Genomic DNA, 17,533 nt, shown 5'->3' on the forward strand with positions numbered 1-17,533 from the left:
AGGCTGGTATGAGCACAAATTTAAACTATTTTTTTATCTGTTTTCAGTGTATTGAAATATACATTTTCATCTGTTAACAAAATAAATTTGAGGACATTTGGTTGCATCGTTGCTGAGATATAGCTGTTTGAAGTTAGCAGTTTAAAAAAACGGGTGCCACGATATCTCAACACTGCTTTGATCAAATTGGCTCAACATTTTGGTGAAGACTCATTAAACCTGTCCTGTGTGCATGACAAAGACCGATTTTCAAAAACTTAACTTAAAAAAAAGATAAAAATATTTTTATGTTTTTCATATTAAAAAATCGATAGTTTTTGATTTTTCTATTTTTAAAAAAAGGAAAATTTCTTGGGAGTCTTCACCACAAATTTCAGCCAATTTGGTCTATCTCATATCGAGATATCGTGGCACCCGTAAATCAACTCGGGGTTTAGAGAAAAACGTTCACAAAGTTTGACAGTTCGCTTTGCGCATGGCAAAATTGTGAACTTCAATCATCTCTTACTCAGTTTAGTCACGAAATATCTTCATGAAACTTTCAGGAGTGATTGCAAATTATCTTTTTGGTGAATTTAGTGAATTTTCTGTGATATGAAATTTTGTGATTTTGTACATGTATGTAACCACTTAAGCTATTAAATAAATATGGTGTGTAATTTTGATTTTAATTTCTATGATTTAAAGCTTGAAAAACATAACAAATATAATAACAACATCGATTTTATGACTGTTTCAAAAATTTCCCGGGATTCCGGGAATTCCCCAAAAATATTTTTCCCGTTTCCCGGGAAATTCAAAACCCGGGAAAATTGGACGCCCTACTACTAGGGTGTCCAGAAAAAAATACCCTGTGCGCAACAAGCGAAAAATTGATGCTGATGCCAACACTAAAGTTATTTTCTTAATGAAAATCAACTAATCAAAAAGATCGAAAAATTTAACAATTTGTTGCAATTTTGGTGATGTAGAGAAAAACTCACTTTTCTTTCTTTCTTTCTTTCTTTCTTTTCAGAGGCTGTATCTCAGAAACCGTTTGTCTAATCTGTGATGTTTTTGAAGCAAGTTCATAGGAAATTTTCTGATCCTTTAGGAAAAAAATTGCAGAGTTGGATAAAAAAAACAGGGAAAAAACGTCACGTTTTTACCCAAAAAAAGATGGTGTTTAACTTTTTGATTGTATATTTAATTTTTCATCTAAAAATATTGTGTAAAAAAACTCAAAAAATGCTTGTGCTATTAATCTGGGTCAGGACCGTGCACGAATTTTAAAAAAATACTGAAGCGTTTTTCCAAAAGCTAACCTTAAACCTTTCTTTTGTAAGAAAGGCAAAAAGTCAACCGTCATGTCCACTACGGAATCTATCTTCAAGAAGGGTTCAACCGGCACATGCTGATCAACTTTGGTGCAGATATTTGCTTAATTGATTAATAAATTGCTTGAAAATAATGCCAAATTGACGAATTCACCTTAAGCTTTTTTAGAACTCACAGATCTGTGCATTCATCAGCACTTTATGTCTTAATTTGGCTTAGAATTCCACTGTCAAATCTAAAAACTATGTTCTGTCGTACCCACGCCGCCCTGGCAGGTATCATGTTCCAACGGAACCCAAACAACCTGTTTTCTTACCCCACAGCTCAACACCTAAAATCTCAGGGAATACCTTGCACCACCGATTTCCTCGCCAGCTTTGCGGTAGTTTCGCGAACCAACAACAGCCACAAACCAGACAAATACCTGAGGGTTCTCTTTCCGACAGTGAACCCATCGCGTTGCACTTTGCTTGCAAAAAAAGCAGGCCATGAAGAAGAAAAAACGGGGCAAAACAGCGCCACTATCATCTGCAAACGGACAACGGACGGACGGACGAACAAAACAGAACCCAGCAGAACAACAGAACAGAAACGTACTCTTATCGGGCACACTCTGAGGGAGGAAGGTGTACCTGTGGAATGTTAGACCCCTCCCCTCCCCCTTCTTCCGAACGCCACTGGCAACCCCTCGAACGAGAAAAGATAAAGCGAGCTGCTCACGAGGCGCAAGAAGAGCACCACAGATCGAGCATTACATAAATAATGTAAACATACACATTAATCAATTAAAAACCGAAGCAAATGCGGCCTGGAATATCGTGCCAGTCCACGAGCAGGCTCGAACACACAAGGACAGCCATCCAAGCAGGCCATTCGAGCGAGAGAAATAAATTATTTCCTTTTCAAAACAGGCGAAAATTAAAAGCGCTGAGTTGGAATGAGCTTTCCTCACTCTGCTCAGCCCTCCACCCCTCACCACTCAAAGTGAGTGAGTGAGTGAGGGCCAGGTGAAGAGTTCGCGTGGAGGTTTGCAAATGATATCGACTTGCGATATTCTTCTTGTTGTTGATATTTTCTGCATTTATTTTTGCACACGCTCATCCCAAGTTGCCGAGTACTTTGTCTTGTGTCCGTTTGTCTCTGGTTTGCTGCGAGATGCAAATCATGGCGTTGCCGTGGAAACCGCTGCTCGTTGGGTCCTTTGTGACTATGCGGGACTACTAGATTCATTTAGTGACGTTTTGAAGTGAACAATTTTTAAGCTTTAAGTTATTAAACAATTCAATGTTTCAATCCGTGAATATTTGATTTATCCAACAAAAGACAATGGACATTAATGAATTGTCGTTAGATCAAATGAAAGCTTCTTCTTAATCATTTTTAAATTTATGATTTTTGTGCCTTAATACTATAGAAAAAAAAATGCAAGATAAGCACCTTAAACTGATGACCACATGTCAGCTTGAATCTCAAAGGAATCTGCAACAAATCAAAAAAGACACGAAATTAATCACCATTAGCAACAAAGTAAGTGCAACAATTGTGAAAAAGTAACACATTAAGCGCGCCAACCAGAAAGTCGCTGATCGTAAGCCGGTAGGATTAAGCAACCCATCCATTAATCAAAAGTCTTCCTCGCAGTTCTTTAAAACACTGCTTAGAGAAACGTGCCAGTGTTCGCAGCAGAGAAGATAAAACTGTTGTGCTGAACTGGAAGGAAACCTGCACCGCTCGAAAATTACAATGCAATTGACCGCTGCTCGGCACAAAGATAAACCACTTCCAGGCGGGGAAAGAAAACAGCTTACTTTACATGCAATCGACAATACACGGACGGCCGGACCTTTCCCTAACAGTACCCAGGCACCACTTTACTTTTATCTATGCGTGTCTCCAATTTCTCAAATGCGGTTGGCACCATAATCGTCTCACGCCGGGTTGCCAGCGGTTACTCGATGGGGCAACTTGAGGCAAAATGGAATCTCTGGGTGTAATTTTGTACTATTGTGTTCAGCATTTTAACATAAATTACCTAATTAACATTTGAAGTGGTCCATTTTACCCTACCTTCTTCCCACCAAAGGAAATGCCGTTTCCCTTTGCTCACGCACAATCACGCCACGACCACAAACATGACCAGTTTGGAAAAAAGGCAAGAGTGTGCAGTAGCAGCAGCAGCACCACATCCGCAAAAAGAAATTGCCAAGTTTTTAATAATAATAATTATAGCCCACATTGTTACCATTAACAACGCGTTCACACTAGGGTGTCCAGGAAATGTTAGGAACTATGATATTTTTTTGAATTTTGATCAAAGTAGACGTCTTTGAATTTGAATAAAAGTGTTGCTGAAAGTAACTGCAATACTTTGTTCTGTACTAGGTTTTGCACATAAAATGAACTTGTGAATTGATTATTCACCATATTGAATTTTCAGTTTTTTTCAAAGTTAATTTTTCAGTTTAAAGTTTTGTTAAAAAAACAGTTTCTGTTCAGTATATCTGCTATTAGCAAAATTTCTTGAAATGCCAAAATGGTTTATCCAATTCTAAGTTAACTTATAATATTTTCCCGTGTTGTCAGTCGAATTCCCCAGTTTTTCCCGGTTTCTCGGTGGAATAAATTTCCCGATTTTTTTCTGGTTTTGACCGAGGTAGCAGCCTTGAAATTGTTTTTTTTTTATGTAAAACATAGTTATTTAGGCCGATGCAAATATTTTTCAACGTTTTTGTCCCTTGGCTCAGGCCGGGGTCGAGGGGGAGGGGTGGTTGCAAAAAGAAATATAAATATTGAAATAACAAGCCATAGTTTCAGCATTTGCATGGAAAAAGTGTTTTAAAATGCATTTTATACTAGTTTAGTTGTTTTGCAATCATTAATTTTCAAAAATTGGAAGAATTGACGAAAACAAAAAATTTAGCAAAAAAACTTAAACATCGAAAATTTTTATTAACTCCAAAGATTTTTAAATCAACCCAAACATGCTAAAAATGATTCTGAACGCAGGGTAATGCATTTGAAATTGATTTCAGCTGATTGTGTGTGTGTGTGTGTGTGTGTGTGTGTGCAACCAACCAAACGGGACCACGCGGTCACTTCTTACAAATTGAGTTGTTTCCATGTATTTTTAGATCTACATTCTATACATGCAAATAACTCGCATAGGCATTTGGAAGGTGTTAGCTCTGCCGAGCTTCGGTGACCCATTTCTACGCTGGCTAGCCGAGCGCGAGGTACTTCAGCTTTATCGACAAGCCCCGCCCTGAAGAACGTTTGCACCAATCGGGTTCAAACGTTATTTAGAACTTCCGAACCCTTGTCAAATGGACAAGGACCCAGCGCGTATATAGTTGGTAGCAACAGTATTCCTAATTCCATTCATAGCTCACCAAGCCGTGATGGCCTAGTGGTTAGCATTTTTGCTTACCAATCCAAAGGACGGGGGATCGAACCCCGACTCGAGCGAGTTTGATTTTTCGTTCATGTTCAGAGTTTCAAGATTTATAATTCCTTTACTTTCTCGTTGGGAGCAGATGGGAATCGAACCCAGGACCATTCGCTTACAAAGCGAACACCGTGACCAGTCAGCCACGGCCGCTCCTGACTTTGAAATTGATTTCAGCTGATTGCTCTTAAATTTCCATTTTGAAGTTTTTTGAAAAAAAAATTTTTGCCCCCCGATTTTTCACTAGAGTACTTTTTGATTGCAAATTCAATTTTACATCAAAAAATGAAGTTGAAAAATTTTTGCAACCAATATTTCGAATTTAAAAAAAAATCAGTATAGATTCAAAAAATCATAACTTGGTCAAAGAAATTTCTGTAAAGTTGGCGTTTGATGTCCCCTAAAGCATATCAAAAAATAAAAAAAAATAAAAATAGTGTTTTTTTGCAAATCATGTTTTAGTGACATAAAGTGAAATTAAAAATCTTCATTTTTTTTACCTTTTATCATTTTTTTTTCAGTGTAGCCCTTATCCATCCCTACAACTTTGCCGAAGACACCAAATCGATCAAAAAATTCCTTCAAAAGCTACAGTTTTTTGAATTTTCATATATCATTTTTGTATAGACAGCTGCCAAATTTGAATGGAAAATTATATGGACAAACTAATGATGCAAAATGGCTACTTTGGGCATACCGAAGGCATCACAAAAGTTTCAGCTGGATTAAAAAATACAAAAAAAAATCGAATGACCGAAATCTGAGAGAACTGCTCAAATGTTATGTTTTTTCACAATCGATTACAAACTATTTGAGACAACAGATCTGAAAAAGACATTAATTTCAAGCATTTTTAGCAAGAACTTCTCTGATATTTTACAAATCTTTGAGAGTAACGAGCTGGTTTAATGAATAAAGTAGGGCGTCCAATTTTCCCAGGTTTAGAATTTCTCTAGAAACGGAAAAATATTTTTTGAATCCCTAGAATAAGCTGAATTATGTTAATTGGTGATAATCTACACAAGGACAGCAGTTTTTAAAAAGCTTAAAATATATTTAAAATAGTTTTTTTGTTCTATGTTGCACTTTGTATTTTGAATGAATCACAATTTTTAATCCAATGTGATTTATATCAAATTAAATTCTTATTAATATTTTTCTTTTTTGTTAACTGCGTTGAAAAAACTGGAATTAGAATTTCATGAAATAAAAAACGAATTCCATGTTTTATATCAAACATATTTTTCAAATTCTCTTTCTTTTTCTCTTTTTATAATCACTAACGGCAAACGAGGAAAATGGGGACTATTGTATAAATACATAAGAGAGATTTTAGAGCAATACATTTTGAAATCGGTGAACTAATTGTTTTGTTCTGTTCCTGTTTGAAATTAAATCAATAAAAAAAATCAAATTATCATGCAAAAAATGGCATAAACATCTGCCTTAGTTCTTTTTTTTTGTCCTGATTTGCCCCAGATGACGGTGTTTGATGAATAATAAATTAATATAAGTCTAAAAACATAAATTTCCGGAATGATATATGCCGAACACAAATGGGTAATTCTCCGCCAACTCACACAGCAGTAGCCCCGACCCCTCTTCGATTTGCGTGAAACTTTGTCCTAAGGGGTAACTTTTGTCCCTGATCACGAATCCGAGGTCCGTTTTTAGATATCTCGTGACGGAGGGGCGGTACGACCCCTTCCATTTTTGAACATGCGAAAAAAGAGGTGTTTTTCAATAATTTGCAGCCTGAAACGGTGATGAGATAGAAATTTGGTGTCAAAGAGACTTTTATGTAAAATTAGACGCCCGATTTGATGGCGTACTCAGAATTCCAAAAAAAACGTATTTTTCATCGAAAAAAACACTAAAAAAGTTTTAAAAATTCTCCAATTTTCCGTTACTTGACTGTAAAAAAATTTGGAACATGTCATTTTATGGGAAATTTAATGTACTTTTCGAATCTACATTAACCCGGAAGGGTCATTTTTTCATTTAGAACAAAATTTTTTATTTTAAAATTTCGTGTTTTTTTCTAACTTTGCAGGGTAATTTTTTAGAGTGTAACAATGTTCTACAAAGTTGTAGAGCAGACAATTACAAAAAAAAATTAAATATATATAGATAAGGGGTTTGCTCATAAACATCACGAGTTATCGCGATTTTACGAAAAAAAGTTTTGAAAAAGTTGGTCGTCATCGACCATGGCCGTTCATGGTCACCCGCGACAGACACGGACGACAAAACAAAGAGAAACGCAAAAAGTAACTTTTTCAAAACTTTTTTTCGTTAAATCGCGATAACTCGTGATGTTTATAAGCAAACCCCTTATGTCTATATATCAAAATTTTTGTAAGTATCTGCTCTACAACTTTGTAGAACATTGTTACACTCTAAAAAATAACCCTGCAAAGTTAGAAAAAACACGAAATTTTAAAATGAAAAATTTTGTTCTAAATGAAAAAATGACCCTTCTGGGTCAATGTAGATTCGAAAAGTACATTAAATTTCCCATAAAATGACATGTTCCAAAAAAATTTACAGTCGAGTAACGGAAAATGGGAGAATTTTCAAAACTTTTTTAGTGTTTTTTTCGATGAAAAATACGTTTTTTCGGAATTTTGAGTACGCCATCAAATCGGGCGTCTAATTTTACACAAAAGTCCCTTTGACACCAAATTTCTATCTCATCACAGTTTCAGGCTGCAAATTATTGAAAAACACCTCTTTTTTCGCATGTTCAAAAATGGAAGGGGTCGTACCGCCCCTCCGTCACGAGATATCAAAAAACGGACCTCGGATTCGTGATCAGGGACAAAAGTTACCCCTTAGGACAAAGTTTCACGCAAATCGAAGAGGGGTCGGGGCAACTTTTCCCGATTTCGTGTGAGTTGGTAGAGAATTACCCAAATTTAAATGTCTTTAAAATTTTATCGATTACTAAATATTCAACTGTCCATCTATTTCCACAACCAAATCTGAATTTCCAGACCAAAATTTATTTATTCAATTTCGGGAATTCCAGGGACACAATATAAAAAAAAATCCCGAGATTCGGTAATTCCCGGTTTGGAAAAATCCAGGGAATTCCCGGAATGGACGCACCAGAATCAAGCATTAAATGAAATTTGCTGTTACAAAGTTTTGAATATTAAAGCATATACAGAGCCATATCGTTTTTGGCAACACGACTTTGCGACACATTTCCTCTTGACAGAAATGTCTTCACACAATAACGAACAGTTCTACGTTTTTTTTTTAATAAGCTATTGTTTTTTTTATATTATTGAAAAAAAAATAGATTTATCACACTGCAAATTAAAACAATAATGGAAATCAAATTGAATTATAAATCAATTTAACTACACCCAGTGCCCATGATTCCTTGACCTCCCATCTAAGACGGCCTTGCCAAGGCAGAACGCAGTTATGTGCCCACATTATTCCAGCCAACATTAGCGCCCTCGCCTCCAGAAATCGCAATCACCGCGAGATCTTGCAGCAAGCCATGCTCCAGCATCCACCCGCCAACTACGACTCCAAAATGCATGCATCGCACCCTCTCTCCTCTCGTTTCATTTTTCTCTTTGTGTCTCCCCTTCGCACGTGCACCTGTTTTCAGCTGCTTCCTCCCCCCTTCAACTTTCCTTTCTCCTCGCCTTATTTTAAGTGCCATGCCACAAGTGTGTGCCTTTGCACTGCTCCCATTCCTTCGCCCTTAACGATCTCCTCTTTCCAGAGTTCAGCATCCGCGGCCTGCCGAGCAGAGCATCTTTTCCTTCTTGTGTTTGGTATGCATCTCGCGTGCACCAACACATTCTCAGCATTGTGCATTATATGGTAATACTCCTTTTCCGTTGTGTCTGTTACTTGGGCGAGAGTCTTGTTGTCTGTGCGCCGCCGACTAGATTTTCCCTCTCTCGGCGCGAGAGTGTCGTCCACCTGTTTTCTTTTTGCTTCCCCCCAAACTCTCACACTTCAATGAGGTGAATAATCTTGTTTGAAGCTGAGCGCAAACGAAGCAAGCCGTGCAATTTTCCTTCGCTCCCGCGCGCGCTCTCTGTTTATGTTTTATGCTCAGAGAGGAAAATTTCACCTCTCACGATCACACACTCTCGCACTCCCCAACCGACTTTTCTTTTAGCCGAAGAAAGAGAGCAAGGTGGGGTGGGGGGGGGAGCCCATAATAGCTCCCATTGTAAACAACACAAAAAAGGGGGTGCAAGCGAGACAACACGATTCTCGCCCCGGTGGGGAACTGAAGGAGCTCGCCAAACAATATTTTCCATTCTCCGAGCGCGCAGGGGAAAATTCGCTCGCTCGCTCGCTGGAGGGGAAAATCTCGCAGCAACCCGTGAAATCGGCTCGCTTTGTTTACATAGCCAATTGTGTGCGGAAGCGGTTGTTCACGGCAACCAGCCGACGAGGAAGAGGGACGGAAAATGACAACGAGATTTTCCATTTTTCGCACAAACACAATCGCAGCAGGCGCTTTGTGTGATTGTGATGGTTAGCTGGTGGGGAGTTTGGGAGGGGGGGATTTGGGGTGAGACCATCCCCCCCTAGCCAAGGGGGTGGCAAACCCCATTCTTTGCTGCACACGAACTCACTCCCGCTTTGTCTGGGTGTTTTTGTGTTTTCTTTTTTGTTTGTTTCATCCCAGAAGGTACATAGAGAGTGGGATGCTGTTTTATTTTCCAACGTGTACTTGGGTGGAAATGCATGGTGAGGAAAAATCGATGCTTTTCAGGGTGTTTTTTTGTTTGTTTTGTGAGAGGATTTTTTCGATGTTACACGAATTTGTTGCATTCATGGGATTGTGTGCATTGGATGGGTGAAGAAAATGTAAATAATTTTGTTCTGGACTTTTCGATTTAATGAATGGTTTTTTTTTGCTTGTGAATTTTTGATAGTAAAGCAAACCAATTTAACTCAAAATCACACTTTCAAAAGCTAGGTAGGCCGTTGCAAATATTTTTTGAAGTTTATGTCCCTCGACTCTGATCGGAGGCGAGGGGGGCAAAAAAAATATAAAAATTGAAATAACAAGACATGGTCTCAACATTTCAATGAAAAAAGTGTTTTAAAGTGTATTTTACATCTGCCCAGTTGTTTTGCAATCATTTGTTTTCAAAATATACAAGCATTGAAGAGATTTTATTTTTTGCGAAAAAAACTTTTTGCGGTACTGTACATTGAAATTCCACAAAAATTGAAAATATTTTTGATCGATCCCAGACATGCTACATATGATTTTGCGTTTAAACGCAGGAAATTGCATTTCTAATTATTTTCGGTTGGTTAGACTTCTGTTTCCTTTCAAATTTTAATGTTTTTTGAAAAAATATTTAATATACTAAATATAATATTTAATATACTTTATACATAAACTTAAAAAAATTGCAACGGCCTTAACTATAATTATAAAAACATAGAAATGGGAGTGTTTAAATTCAATTAAAATGATTTCAAATTAGAAAAAGGACTGCATTATCGGATTCTTTAGACAATCTAACACCAAAATTAGTTTCTTGGTATCAAGTTTTATGTGCTATAGAAACAGAATTCGGAAATATCTATATATGTACAGTTTTTTTTAAAGTAAATTTGTAGTAATGCTACAACAGTTATGAATCATGCAACAAACATTAAAATTTAAAAAAAACAATTTCTAATTAATTTTAATCAAGCTTAAAACTTGTTATTTACTGACATAAAATTTATAAAATTGTATGAAGAGTTAAGAAACTTAGTTAAAGAAACAGATAATTGTAATTTTTTCAACACTTTTGCCATTCAAACATTTAAAAAAAAAATTTCCTTACTATCCATTTGTAAACTACCAGAAGTTTAGTGTATTATTTTTTATTTGCAATTCCGACGCAAAAGCCTACTTTTCTGTACGAAAAATAACAAAATCGAATAGAAACACTTTTCAAAAAAAAACAACTCATTAAACCTCGTTGGATTAATGTATGACTCGTGCTGAAAACATCTTCTTTTTGCAACTTGTTGCATAAACTACTATAAGACTACTCAGAAAAAAATGTTACGATCTTTTTTTCAAATATTTCAAAAAGTTTTGCAGCCGTAGAAAAGTACGAAAAATTTGCACCGCTTTTTTTCTTAAACGAATTGTTGAAAAAATGATTATTATGGAAATAAATAAAATCTCATTCAATATTAAATGATTGAAAATGCAAATGCATTGGAAATTTATAGATCGTATTCTCCTAGTCAAAATATTTGTAAATTTTCTTATCTTTTCGATTTTTTTTTTCAAAAATAGTAAGGCACTGTTTGAACCAAAACTTTAAAACCGCGTAGATGTTTTCAATTGCAATAGATTGGTTTTAATTTAATTTTATAATTTAATCAAATGTGATATGTTGACCTATATTTTTAGAGAGTTTTTTTTTTCAGAAAAATAACAATTTTCATAAAAAAAATCTAACCACAAATCTAACTTTTTTGCCTTCTTTTTGGCTTATTTAAAAGATGCATTTTTTGACTTCTATATTTCGAAAATTAAAAAAATGCTAATGTTTCAATTCAAAATAGTTTGAACTAATTAGACAAAACAAATAGATACAGTTTGAATTATTAAATTATTTGAAGATTTACGAATGTATCAAATGATATAATCATCTACACAAAATAAAATCAAACAATACTAAAATCAATATTTGAAAAATAAAAGTATATTAAATTATTAGAAAAACTGGCAGGGCCGACATAAATAGTAGTTTATGCAACAAGTTGCATAAAAATGATTTTTTCAGCACGAGTCGTACATTTATCCAACGAGGTTCACCGAGTTGGATAAATACGACGAGTGCTGAAAAAATCAAGTTTTGCAACGAGTTCCATACAACATTTTTTGCAATTCCGAAAAACACCCATTGAGCGAAATTTTATGTAAAATTTTCATGTATTTTGTCAATAAATCGCTTAAATCAAAAAAATGTTGAAAAGTGTTACTTTTCGAAACAAGTGCTGAAAAGTTCAACTTTTCAGCACCCATTTCAGTGCTGAAAAGTAGAACTTTTCAGCATTTATTTTGAAAAGTGTTGCTATTCGATTCAGTTATTTTTGGTATAGAAAAGTAGGCTATTTCGTCGTTCAAGAATGACAGGAAAAGTAAGTAGTTTCACGACGGAATTGCAAAAAAAAATTTAAGGCCATCAAAATTCCCTGACCCAGCTTAAAATTATCTGACTTTCCATGATGTTTTCAGGTAAAATTTAATGTTCCCCTGATTTTTCCAGAAATCAACATTATGAAAATGTTTGGTAGAAGAATAAACATGTGCATAAACAACAGATTTTTCAATCGAATGTGGAACTTATTTTGAATGAGTGAGCCAAGTTGTAAGATCACTTCTAAACCTTATTTTTCAAAACGATTTCAAAAAGGCGTATTAAAACAAGTATTTTGCGTGTGACCTGCAATGCTGAGAACTATCAATAAAAGTAATAAATTAAAGGAAGCAAGATATTCAAGATGACGGCCAATATGGCGGCAAAACGGAATATTCCAAATATTCCAATAATTCATGGAGATTGATCCCTAGAAACGACAAAAGTAAACCGATTTCATCCAATATGGACGTTGGCGAATATTTCTTAGATTTAAAACAATTTGTAAAAACATTGAAACTAACAAATTTTGATTGGGACGTATTATGACGTAGGTAGAATATTATTTAATTTTAAAACAACATGTAAAACATCAATTTTGACAAATTTGATCTGTTTAAGGTATCAAAGTAACCGTGGAGCCGCATGATACCACATTTCTCGTTCCAGCGCCTACTAAGACGTCCATTAGATCTCCTAACTGACCACAATTTAGCTTAAAAAGTGGCCCCACTTCTATTACAACATCACGTTACCACCTCGCGCGTCCCAGATCCTTCGCTCTCTGTGTCGTTTTGTTGCAAAATGCCTTCATTTTTATTGCTTCACCAGCCGGCCAGAGAAGAGGACAGACTCGCGAGCTACCCCTCTAAGTAAGAGATGGATGTCGCAATTTACCTGGCTCATATTAAACGCATAGTTAATGTGATAGCTCATTACCTCAGAACAGGTCCCTTAACTTGGGGCTGGTTAATGCGTTTTTTTGCTCTGTCTGTGTCTTTTTACTCAATGTCTGAAAACCACATCCACAGTTGGAGCAAATCTATTTGGTTTGTGGCCAGTTGCTCTGCTTTTGCTTTGGTTATCATTTGTGTTGTGTTTTTAGCTTCAGACTGGACTAATCCCATAAAAATAGACAGTAAAAAGTGTTTATAAGTGCCCCTCGTTTTCTGCTAGATAAACTTTGGGTCGTTTGCCAACAGGTGAAAAACAGGTGTAGATGACCTGCTTGTTTTCTTCAAATTGTACTGTTGGAATCATGGCCTACTACGACATTGAGATTGAAAAACAAAAAAACACACAATTCTAAAGGGGTTGCACTTGCTTTAAAAACTTCAACCCAAAAAAAATTAGTCAAAAAAAACATTTCCGACAACAACATCAATAAAAGACAAATAGAGGAAGTTTGGCACGTGCACGCTCGCCGGAAAAGCGGAAAACTGCGGCTTGTTTCTTTCGAAGAGGCTATTAATGCTTTCTCTCCCCCTCAACCTCACCTCAAAAGTCCGTCCATCACTCAAAACACCGTACTCCTCGCACAGTGTGATGTTGTTTAAAATTCCCCGCGTCTCATCTTCTTTCAATAAGTTCTTTTGCCGGAGGTTTTTCTTTTCGCTGCGCGGACGTTCCCAAAGGGAAATCCGACCCCTCCTAACGATATGATTCGAAGATTTCTAATTTATGAGTTTTCCCCCCGCCCAGCCTCCTGCGCGATTGTTCTCTCTCAATGTGGGACACCGTCGTAGTAGGCGACGGGGAGAGGAAACCGCGCGGGAAGGTAGTACAATATTTTCCACTTTTAATTGCCTGTTACATCATATTTTTATACACGGTACGGTATTTCTTATTTTTTTTCTTGATTTTTCTCCGATTTTCCTGACTCTTGATTCGAGACGTTGCGTAAACATTGGAAGTCTTCCAGCGCGAGAAAGAAATCTTCCGACGATACAACTTTTTGAGCGAACGGTTATGGTTGATGTTGTTTTTGTTGTTACTAATATCGACAAGAACATTTTATGGCAAGTGAAAATTGATTGTTTGGAAATGTGAACCACTCTACTCTTTTTTTCTTCGTTTGGGTTCATCGCATTTTGAAGCGATCAGTTGAGTGGTTCTATTTTTTTCAGAAGTGTGTTTGGTGGCAGAGCAAATCATCAAGAACAGGGAGAAAATGATCTAGTTTTCACTGGATTGGTGGTGATGGGATGAAAGGGGGAAATGTTGCGTTTTTTCATGAAAAGTGCGTGTTGTGAAATCGACACGTAGTAGGCGCTGGTTTTCCGGTGCCGGTTGACGAGATCGACGTTGAAGGATGATTGAAGAGATCAATGCTTACTTTGTTAGAGACTTTTGTTGTCAACATTCGAATTTAAGTTTTTTACCATATCCTTTTAAACAATTAAATAATCAGAATAATCAGAAATTACAGAAGAATAAAATATTATTTTAAAAAAAACTGAAAAAAAATCAATGTAACTTTTAAACCAACAATGTACTGCAGCTCCAATGAGTTTGCAATCAGCAGTTTAAAATCGCATGACGATTCTCCGCGCAACAATTTGCATTCGTTATTCTTCATTTGACCGGCACAAAATCCACTTTGCACGATCCATCCGGATCGGATTCATTTCATTCTCATGCCCTGCTTTGCGTCGTGCACCTTACCCCCTCCAAATGAGATATCCTCTCTCTGCTGCTCTGACAGAAAACAATATAAAACATTTAATAGCACTTTCCAGATCTCCCCTCACTCTTGCTTGCCATCAGCAATTTATTATGAACTTGTTTTAATCTGTTCGCATTTTTTTATGTTCTGGATCTTTTGTTCTCACCCGTCGAACCCCTTCCAGCAGCTCTGCCGAACCACCCACAATTTGCTCTCGAAAGCTCGCTTTGCATAACACTAAGGTGGGGGCATGTATTTTGGTCTTGAATAACATTTCATCATACCAACTTAAAATATCCTCAACTTGGATGATACCACCCTAACAAAACATACAAAAAAAGTCGAAACAAAAAGCATCCCAAATGACGACGACATTAAAAAAAGAAAGATAACAGAGTATAGCAAAAGGCATACACACAGAAGTCCACATTCTGTGCTGAGCTCACTCTCGAGATGATTATGATGATGACGATGCTGGAAAAAAAGAAGATCATTTCTTGCTGTGAGGAGGCGCGAACACAAAAAAAGAAACCCCGACCGAATGTCAACATAATTAAATTCTTTGTTTTAAACCGCAGCCATTCAAACCCCGTTCTCATACGACTGACGATGAGGTTGAGTACGTACAAACGCAAACGAGAAATCTTGACCGGAGAGCAAACAACGGCAGCACAAAAATGAGTGTTATGACGAGAAGGTTTGAAAATTGAACATTGTTGAATTAGATGATAAAAAATGTTAAGCTTATTTTATATACAAAATTTTATACATTTCCAAAATTATAATATTTTATTAAAACTTTTAGAATTCAACAACATTGAATAATTCGCCCATTTTGGTCAGATTTTGACCAGAGTCGAGGGACATAAACTTCCTCAGTGAAATTTTTCAATATTTCAGTAATAAAATACTTTTGCAAATCTCTTTTAAGACTACTTACATTTCATGTCATTCTCGAATGACGAATGGCCTATTTTACATCGCCAAAAATTATAGTACTGAAAAAAAATCAGAATCCACTACAGTTCTGAAAAATTAAACTATTCAACTATTATATTTTTCGATAGCGCGTTTGAGTTTAACACTTAATTAGAGTACAAAAAAAAACATTCAAGCGGAAAAAGGAACTTTTCACAGAAATAAACAAATTCACAGGGTGTTTGCAGAATTGCAAAACAAAAATGTGTTCAACTCGTTCCAAAACTATTTTTATCAGCACTTGTCGTATTTATCCAACTTGGTAGAATCTTTTTGGAACAATGTACGACTCGTGTTGAAAAACTTCTATTTCCAACTTGTTGCATGAACTCCTATATCAATATTTTAAAATTTAGCTGAATATTTGGAAAGGTCCAAAAATTCATATATAGGGACTTTTCAAGTTGGATTTTACAATTTTGAAAATATTTTTTAGATATTAGCGAAAAATTTCTACAAGTTTTTTTTAAAATGAAAATTTGACGAAAGATCGCCTTTCAAAATTCACAAAAAAATATGACATAAAAAATTGAAAAATGTTCAACAATTGTTAACTGTTTCGAATATTTTTTTGCGTTTTTTAATTAGATCGGTCGTATATAGACTGATTTGGAATTGTTCGGACCACAATTCGGTAAAAAAAAACAAAAATATTTATTTTTGTTTTTTTTTCAGAAAATCATAAATCGGCATCAATTTAGCGGGTTTTTGTTACATGCAGAGCGTCCAATTTCCCGGGGTGTCAAATTTCCCGGGAAACGGGAAATTTTCAACAAGTTTCCCGGGAATTCCCGGAAAATTTATTTCTCTGATTAGTATTTTGCTACAAAATTGAATAGAATAGCAACCATTTAGGTCAACAAGCGTGAGGATCAATTAATGCCTTGACTGCCTGTATAAAAACACCATTTTCTCATAAGCTGTATATCAAATCGTGCAAAATATCAATAAAAAATCATTAGTATTTATTGCTAAGAAATATTACTTTTCCAATCAAAGTGTTTGATCAATAAGTTAAATGAATCCATGCTCAAAAACCATTAAATTGCTTTTAAATGTGTCCTAATAAACAGTTTAAGAGAATATTGAAAATATATTAATACAATATTGACACGTGATGTATAAAAGAAAAAAAACCATGCAGAAAATATGTAACTCTTGGCAATTTTTTTCCAGAGCAAATCTTACTGGATTGAGCTTATAAATAAAAATATAAAGTGGAATTTACCTTGAAAATCTGCTTTTCACTTGAAATACCGTGAAATCACAACTCGAAGTTTTCAAATATTTAAAGCGAACTTTTGAAATATGTTTGCCAGTAGTTTATTTTCATTACATAATATCGTAATTATTGTTGCCCAACAAATAAACGAGATCTATTCCCAGTCGTGAATGCTTCAGAAATTAATATTATCAGAAATAAACCTTGACATGACATTTTCAAACGAACTGGTATGTTCAATAAGATCAATAAATTGAGTTGGAAAAAAAGTAGCTGTTTCATTATTTTTTTTTGTGGTTAATTTAAAAAAAATCCAAAAAGTTAAGGAAATGTGCTGTTTGAATTTCGAGAATTCCCGGGAAATTTAGAAATTTCCCGGGAAACAAGAAATTTTTTTTCCGGGAAATCCCGGGAATTTCCCGGATTTTTTTTCCCGGGACGGTAAATTGGACGCTCTAGTTACATGAAAACATACGGAAAATTATTTTAAAAAAATACATTTTGAATACATTGTGATGCTGTATCTTAAAAACTAATTGCCCGATTGTCAAAGACCCAAAGACAAAACTGAAGGAGATTTGCTTCGCTTTGTAGGGGTGTTTTTCTTACAAGAAAGAATTTTAAAAATGCAAAAAAAAACGAAAAGAAATCGAAAATGTACACCTAAAAGTAGCTATAACTTGAAAAAGACTAAGATTGTCCCCTAAAACATGAAAAATTGAAAATTTTTAAATGCTTATTTTGGGAATTTTACTTTTGGT

At 35.5% G+C, this 17,533-nt stretch overlaps 1 protein-coding gene across 1 annotated transcript in view; it reads right to left on the reverse strand.

Annotated features, from left to right (window-relative positions):
* LOC6047484 overlaps positions 1–17,533 on the reverse strand; it is a 94,205-nt gene that overhangs the window by 65,356 nt on the left and 11,316 nt on the right. The window contains exon 2 of the mRNA XM_038252657.1: positions 2,755–2,796. The gene's annotated coding sequence lies outside the window, so the exon portion shown is untranslated. The remainder of the gene's footprint in view (positions 1–2,754; positions 2,797–17,533) is intronic.

The sequence above is a fragment of the Culex quinquefasciatus genome, chromosome 2 (assembly GCF_015732765.1).
Source record: "Culex quinquefasciatus strain JHB chromosome 2, VPISU_Cqui_1.0_pri_paternal, whole genome shotgun sequence".
NCBI lineage: Eukaryota > Metazoa > Arthropoda > Insecta > Diptera > Culicidae > Culex > Culex quinquefasciatus.